The 6591-nt window shown below is 55.4% G+C and overlaps 1 long non-coding RNA gene and 2 other non-coding genes across 5 annotated transcripts in view; 1 reads left to right on the forward strand and 2 right to left on the reverse strand.

Moving 5' to 3' along the window:
• LOC132343021 (uncharacterized) overlaps window positions 1-6591 on the forward strand; it is a 168328-nt gene extending 161737 nt beyond the window's left edge. For 2 of the 3 annotated variants that reach the window (XR_009491661.1, XR_009491662.1), the window contains one exon: window positions 916-6591. This is a non-coding gene — a long non-coding RNA (uncharacterized lncRNA). The remainder of the gene's footprint in view (window positions 1-915) is intronic. The other variant, XR_009491663.1, reaches the window with a different exon arrangement.
• On the reverse strand, window positions 2393-2503 carry MIR365-2 (microRNA mir-365-2). The gene has a single exon (NR_031313.1). It is a non-coding gene; the product is annotated as a microRNA mir-365-2 (primary transcript).
• On the reverse strand, window positions 4687-4749 carry MIR2333 (microRNA mir-2333). Its single transcript, NR_030858.1, has one exon. It is a non-coding gene; the product is annotated as a microRNA mir-2333 (primary transcript).

The following is a 6591-nucleotide window of genomic DNA, read 5'->3' on the forward strand; positions in this document are numbered from 1 at the left end:
CAGGGCCTGGGTCCCTCCCAACACCCAGCAATTCAGATCCAACTGGTCTTGGCGTAGGAGGTGGTGCTGACATTTTTTAAACGTTAAGTGATTCTTCTGTGTGACCGGAGTCGGGAAGTGGTGCAGCAGCTTTACTTAGAACTCAACTGGGACACAGCCCACATTTTTGTTTGTTGTTTGGCTTGCAGGATCTTAATTCCCTAACCAGGGATCAAACCTGTGCCCTCTCAGAGGAAGCACAGAGTCCTAACCACTAGACGGGCCAGGAACCCTCCCCAGTCTCTGTTTAGAGAGGGAAACCCAGTGCCGCCCCAGCACCCTCCAACAAACTTCCTGGCTGGAGGCGAATTTCAGTCCCCGGCCCACTTGGCAGAAAGAAAATCAGAGACTTTCTGCCTCCCGATGGGCCCAAGGCCATCACGCAAGTGAATTACGGGCCCTCTCCCTTTCAGAAGCCCCACTCCTGCTAACTGAGTGAAGGCTGTACAGGTGGCACTAGAGGTAAAGAACCCACCTGCCAACGCAGGAGACCTAAGAGATGTGAGTTCAGTGCCGGGGTCAGGAAGATCCCCTGGAGGAGGGCATGGCAACCCGCTCCAGTATTCTTGCCCGGAGAATCCCATGGACAGAGGAGCTTGGTGGGCTGCAGTCCATAAGGTCACAAAGAGTCGGAGTCACTACCGAAGCAACTTTGCACACACGCACGTACATGCAAAGAGAAAAGAAACCCTGGAAGAATCTATCAGATGACATGATCTCTAGGTATGGGCACCTATAAGCCTCTTTCATCCTTCTGCATTTTTAAAATGCTCTCTGCACTTGGAAAGCAGTTCTTATATGATTGAGGGAAAACCAATAATGTTTTATTTCTTATGTAGTCTTTTTTAAAAGTGGACTTTTTTTTTTTTTTTCCAGATGTTTTGGGATAAAGAATGAAGAAAACACTCTGGAACAGGAGGTTTGTGGGGACAGAAGGGAGGGACAGCTGAGTGGACGTTAGCAAATGGTTAGCTATGAAGAGGATGGGATGTGTTCTGTGGCCCTGTGTCCACCTGAGATGTGAGAATCACATTTCACGAGAGGCCCGCCCACCTCTCGCCAAGAAGTAATAAACATTACCTCCCCCCCCCCGCAGCAACATTAACCTTTACCTTGGAGCCGTCCCTTCCCCTGGACAGAAGAATGTTGAAGCTCCTTAAAAATTGTCTCCGGGGCTGGGATGGAGACAGCTATCCGGATCACAGGAGCCCGAGGAGGAGTGGGCAGCTGGGGCTGGCCAGGAGGAAGGAGGATCCTGGCGGCCAGAGTCCACATGCAGCGAGTGGAACAGTGGAACGTGCGAGTCGGCACCTGGGGAGGGAGCCTGAGCAATACCTTAAGGATGAATTCCTCGACTGACCTGGGAGGCCAGTGAGACCCCGGAGGGGCGCCCCTGGGAGCAGGCTCAGCCCTGCTTACTGCCCTGCCACCTCCCTGTCCGTCCATCTGTGGGCTGGCCACCTGCCCAGCCTCAGCCAGAGCGGATGATTGTGTGGCTGTGGCGTTTAGTGACATCTTTGTTGAATGGCGTTCTTGTGTTCTGGAAGACATGTCACCAACTTGTATTTCTGCTTGACCATCCCCCAGGAACCCCAGTTCTACCCAAAACGTCCAAAATAACTGGTTGAGGCACCTGCTGGGCAAGGTGGAGACCCAGGAAGTGAGACAGGGTAGAGACCACCCGCCCAAGAGAAAGCAGGCTCTAGGGGCAACAGCTGCGGGAAGACCTCGGTCCACTGCAGGCAGATTTGCAAAACGGCCAGCTCAGCGGTGCACACTGAGGCTCCTCCCGTTTTAAAACACAGTGCCCCTAAATGGGGCTTCCCAGGTGGCTCAGTGGTAAAGAATCTGCCTGCCAATGTGGGAGACGCAGGTTCAATCCCTGGGTCGGGATGATCCCCTGGAGAAGGAAATGGCAACCCACTCCAGTATTCCTGCCTGAAAAACTCCATGGACAAAGGAACTGGGCAGGCTACAGTCCATGGGGTCATCAAGAGTAGGACATGACCTAGCCCTGGGTACACCTGCCCTTGAAGCTCCCCTTCCTCAGGCTGTAATGTGCAGCTAAGTTCTAGGGACCCCTCACTGCGCACAAACCAGGGAGACCTTGCATTCTCCTGGGCTCCGATCTGTGCGCGAGTGTCTCAGTGCCCAGCCTACCCCATCCTCCACCAAAAAAGAAATTATAAAAGTACATGCCAATCAATGCATCAACCAACAAAACATTAACTCATCAGCAAATCCCCCTACAGTCTCATTTCAGGAAAACGTGGGAGGGCACGCCAGCTGAACCCCAGGTAGTTCTCCCCATCCCAGAGAGGCCAGGTGGGCAAGGGCTGGGCTGGGGCCGCCGCCTGATGCACACTGCAAGAACAATAAGGATTTTTAGGGGCATTATGACTGAGTCAGAAAACACAGCTGCCCCTGAAAGTCCCTCATTTTTCTTGCTGTCCTCGAGCACTCTCCAGGTGAGGAAGGAGTCAGCCAGCTGACCCAGGTGAACCAAGGTAGAAACAGTGACCCCTCCCCGACACTGGCCCACCCCTCCCAGCCCATAGGAAGTTCTGCGGCAGGTGGGGTGGCTGCAGGGTCTCCACGGTGGCACAGTTCTCAGCCTGGACAGTGGCTGGCTTCACTGCCCCACACCCCAGGCGCTCCCAGGAGAGACCAGCCCTTGGTCCACCCAGAGCCAACTTGGAACCCAATGCCTTCTGTCCACAGGGAGCCGTAGGCTAGAGTCCTGGCAGAATCCCAAGTGGACGAGGGGGTCCCAAGACCTAGGCAAAGCCAGAAGACCCGAGGGAGGGCTCACCTGGCCTCTGTCAGAACAGCAGAGGCTCAGCTCCCAGCATTAGGGCCCTAGACTAGGAAGACCCCAGCTGACCACTCCCATAGACCCCAGACCTTTGGCATCCTCAGAATGCCACCGGTCAGCCGGTAACGCATCCCCTGAAGCTAGGCCATCCCATCCAGAGCTGGGCTCAGCTGGCCACTGGGAGCCTGCCCTACCCACCCACCCGGGCACTGCACCCACTCCTCAGGGGCCCCCGGTCACCAGCCCCACTGAGGGTGCAGCAGGACATGTGGCCTCTCTGAATAAGGCGGACCCTGCTGTAAAGTACGTCCCACAGGAAACAGACCAGGCTCCACTACCCGCTTACTTGCTGTGTGGTGGCGTCTAAGTCGCTTAGAGTCTGTGTGCCTTGGCTTGCGCGTGGGTAAACAGAACAAGTGGCTTCCTTTGCAGGGTGATGTGAAGACTGAAGGAAGAATAGCATACAAAGGTTTGGGCCGGCTCCCAACATACTGTCTTCCCCTGTCCAAGCAGCTTCCCCCTTGCCCTCAGACCCCTAGAGCTGGGCCAGGCTCCCTGGGAGACTCTGAGGACTTGGGCAGTGGAGAATTCCTCCCTCTCGGAGGGGCAGGTGGAGTTGGGGTGTGGGGGCACAGGCCTCACTGCCCAGTGAGCTCTGCACCGTCTTCTCACACGCCAGGGTCCTGCCTCATTCAAAGGGAGAACACCTGTGCCAAATCCCAGCTGCCTCTCAAAGCTACATTATAGCAGCTGTTACCTTGCTACGACTTTTGGCCCTAACCAAGACCATCATGCATATACTCCACCAGCAAAGGCCAAACTGTCGGGCTTCCCTGGTGGCTCAGTGAAAAAGAATCCGCGTGCCGATGCAGAGGACACAGGTTCAGTCCTTGATCCAGGAAGAGCCCACACGCTGCAGAGCAACTAAGCCCACGTGCCACAACCATTGAGCCTACGCCTAAAGCCCAGGAACTACTACTGCCGAAGCCTGTGCACCCTAGAGCCCAAGCTCCGTGTCAAGAGAAGCCACCACGATGAGAAACCCGAGCACCAGCACTGGAGAGGAGTCCCCGCGTAGCAATGAAGACCCAGCACCGCCAAAAAAAAATTTTAAACGAAATAAAATTTTTTTTAAAAAGCCAAACCGTCTCTGCACACTAGGATCCAAACCTCCTGAATCCCTCAGCAACATGACCACATCCGAAGAAGCCCTAGCCTTCAGTCTGCACAGCCGTGGTGTGAGGGGGTCCCACGGTCTGTATGCCGCGGCCCCAGTGCAGAAGAACAGACAAGGAGGACAAAGAGGGTCAGCTCACCACTTAGCAACCGAGAAGCTCAGGCAAGCTTCTAAACCCTTCTGTGCTCCAAGATCAGGGTAACGAGAGACCGCCCTGGTGGCTAAGACTCTGTGCCCCTAATGCAGGGGGCCTGGGTTCAATCCCTGGTCAGGGAACTAGATCCTGTGCACTACAACAAAAGATCCCACATGCTGCACCTAAGACTTGGTGCAGCCAAATAAATACTTAAAAAAAAAATCAGTGTAACTACCTATTTCATGGGGTTGCTGGAAGGATTAAATGAGTCAGTGCCTATAAAGGCTTCGAGCTGTGCCCAGCATCAAGATTTCCAGAGTCAGCAATCACTACCATGCCTGCTTTGTGCTTCAAGGCTCAGCTCACCTTTCCTGACCCCAGCCCCGCCACCCCCAGTTAGAGCCTCGTCTTCTTTCTCCATGCTCCCCGACTCCACACACATCACACGGCTTTGCCTATTCCCCCACCCCCGCCCCGCTCAGCACCAACCTGGAACCACATCACAATCCCTTGTGCTTATTAACAATGCTGACTCTCGGGCCCCGGAGCTCAACCAAAGGGCCCTGGAGTCTGCATTGCTAACAGTCTCCTGGTGTGGTTCACAGGGTCCCAAGTTTGAGAAGCACCTCTCTGGGCCGTCTTACCACCACGGTACAGGCAGTGCCTGGCCGAGATGCTCAATAACAAGGTGAGGTTGGGGGATAGGGGTGCCCTGGACAGCGGCCAGAGGATCCCCCACACCATGCTAGTGCGTGACGGGGACCTCCCCGGGCTTGGCTCTGACATCACCAAACACACCAGCCCCCAGTCTGGTTCCTTTCAGCCCTCACACTGAGTTGAACTCACGCTGCTGACTGGGGTCGGGGGGCGCTACACCCTTCTGCTGGGGGCTGAAAAGCCATCAAGGCTTCCGAGGGAGCTGCTGAGTACAGGCGCTCCACCTGAAAATTGCCAGCAAATCACAAAACCATAATGGAAGGAAAAGAAAAGCCAACCAGAGGTGCCAGCCCTTGTTTGCAGTTTGCTTGAGAAAGTCCCACCCGGACTCGGGAAGGAGGTGGTCGAGCGGAGGTGGCAGAATGTCCTGAAGGAGCTGCTGGGCACGGCCAGGGCTGGCGGCAGGGGCGGGCCTGGAGAAGCTGGGCATAGGGGCCCTCAGCTTAGAGGTGTGGGCTCTGTAAAAAGTGCTGCCCTCCTTCCAGCCACCCACCCCCCTGCCCCCAGGTCAGCCTGCCATGGGGGTGAGAGTCAGCGGTCTCTGCTGGACTTGGGCCTGCGCTGCGGTGGAAAGCCTTCTTGGAGCCGCTGGCCCATCCACCCTTGCTGGCCACTCCTGGGCTACGATGAACACAGCCAGGAGACCTGAGCTCCTGGGTTTACGGTCACTCATCTCTCTGCCAGAAATTCTCTGGCTGAGAACGCCTCCTAAACACTCTCTCTCACCCCCTCAGCGTCCCCTCCCCCACGCCCCACGAATGCCAGCCCTGCCTGGCCTGATGATGATGGCCCCTGTACCCTGAAGTTAGCTCAGCCCCCAAAACACTCACTGGCAGGTGGAGGTGCGAGTGCCCCTTGGCAAGGCTGGACTGGAGCCCAAATGCAGTCATCCACATGAACACCCACTCCCTTGAACCAGGCTGGTCCAGGGAGCGCGGCACCTCCCTTTCAGCCATGTTTCCTGAACACGGGAGAGGCAGACACCAGGGGGTGGGCACTGCCTGTACCTCTTTACCGGAGATGGCACTGGGGCAGGGCAACAAACTGACCAGGCCTGTAGACAGTAGGGCTAAGAGATGGGGAGACGTCTAGGCTTAGGGTGTGTGTATCCTCCTCATAGGAATCAGCCAACTGTGGACCCTCAGGCCAGACCCACAACGGTCACCATTTTATCAGAACACAGGTACTCATTCATTTACATGGTGATGGCTCAAGTGGTCAAGAACCCACCTGCAATGCAGCAGACACAGGAGACGTGGGTTCAATCCCTGGGTCGGGAAGATCCCCTGGAGGAGGAGATGGCAACCCACTCTAGTATTCTTGCCTACAGAATCCTGGGGACAGAGCAGCCTGGCGGGCTACGGTCCATGGAGTCACAAAGAGTCAGACACGACTGAGCACACACACACAAATATCCCACGGGGAGGATTCACCGTGATGCATCTTACTGTTTCCTTCATGTTGTTTCTAAACGGCCACTGTTATAAATAATAAGCATAGCGAATATCTTTTTTTGTATAAAGCATCTTCAGCACTTTGTATCATGGATTCTAGGAAATGAAAGACAAGAGAGTTGCAACAGAGGCCCCATGGCCCCCAGAGCCTAAAATATTTACTATTTGGCTTTCCCAAACAAAGCTGGCCAACACTTAACTGCTGACCAGCATTCACTCCGCACCTAGGAGGCTCCAGGCGCCCAGCTGGGCA

Source organism: Bos taurus, chromosome 19, assembly GCF_002263795.3.
Source record: "Bos taurus isolate L1 Dominette 01449 registration number 42190680 breed Hereford chromosome 19, ARS-UCD2.0, whole genome shotgun sequence".
Lineage (NCBI taxonomy): Eukaryota > Metazoa > Chordata > Mammalia > Artiodactyla > Bovidae > Bos > Bos taurus.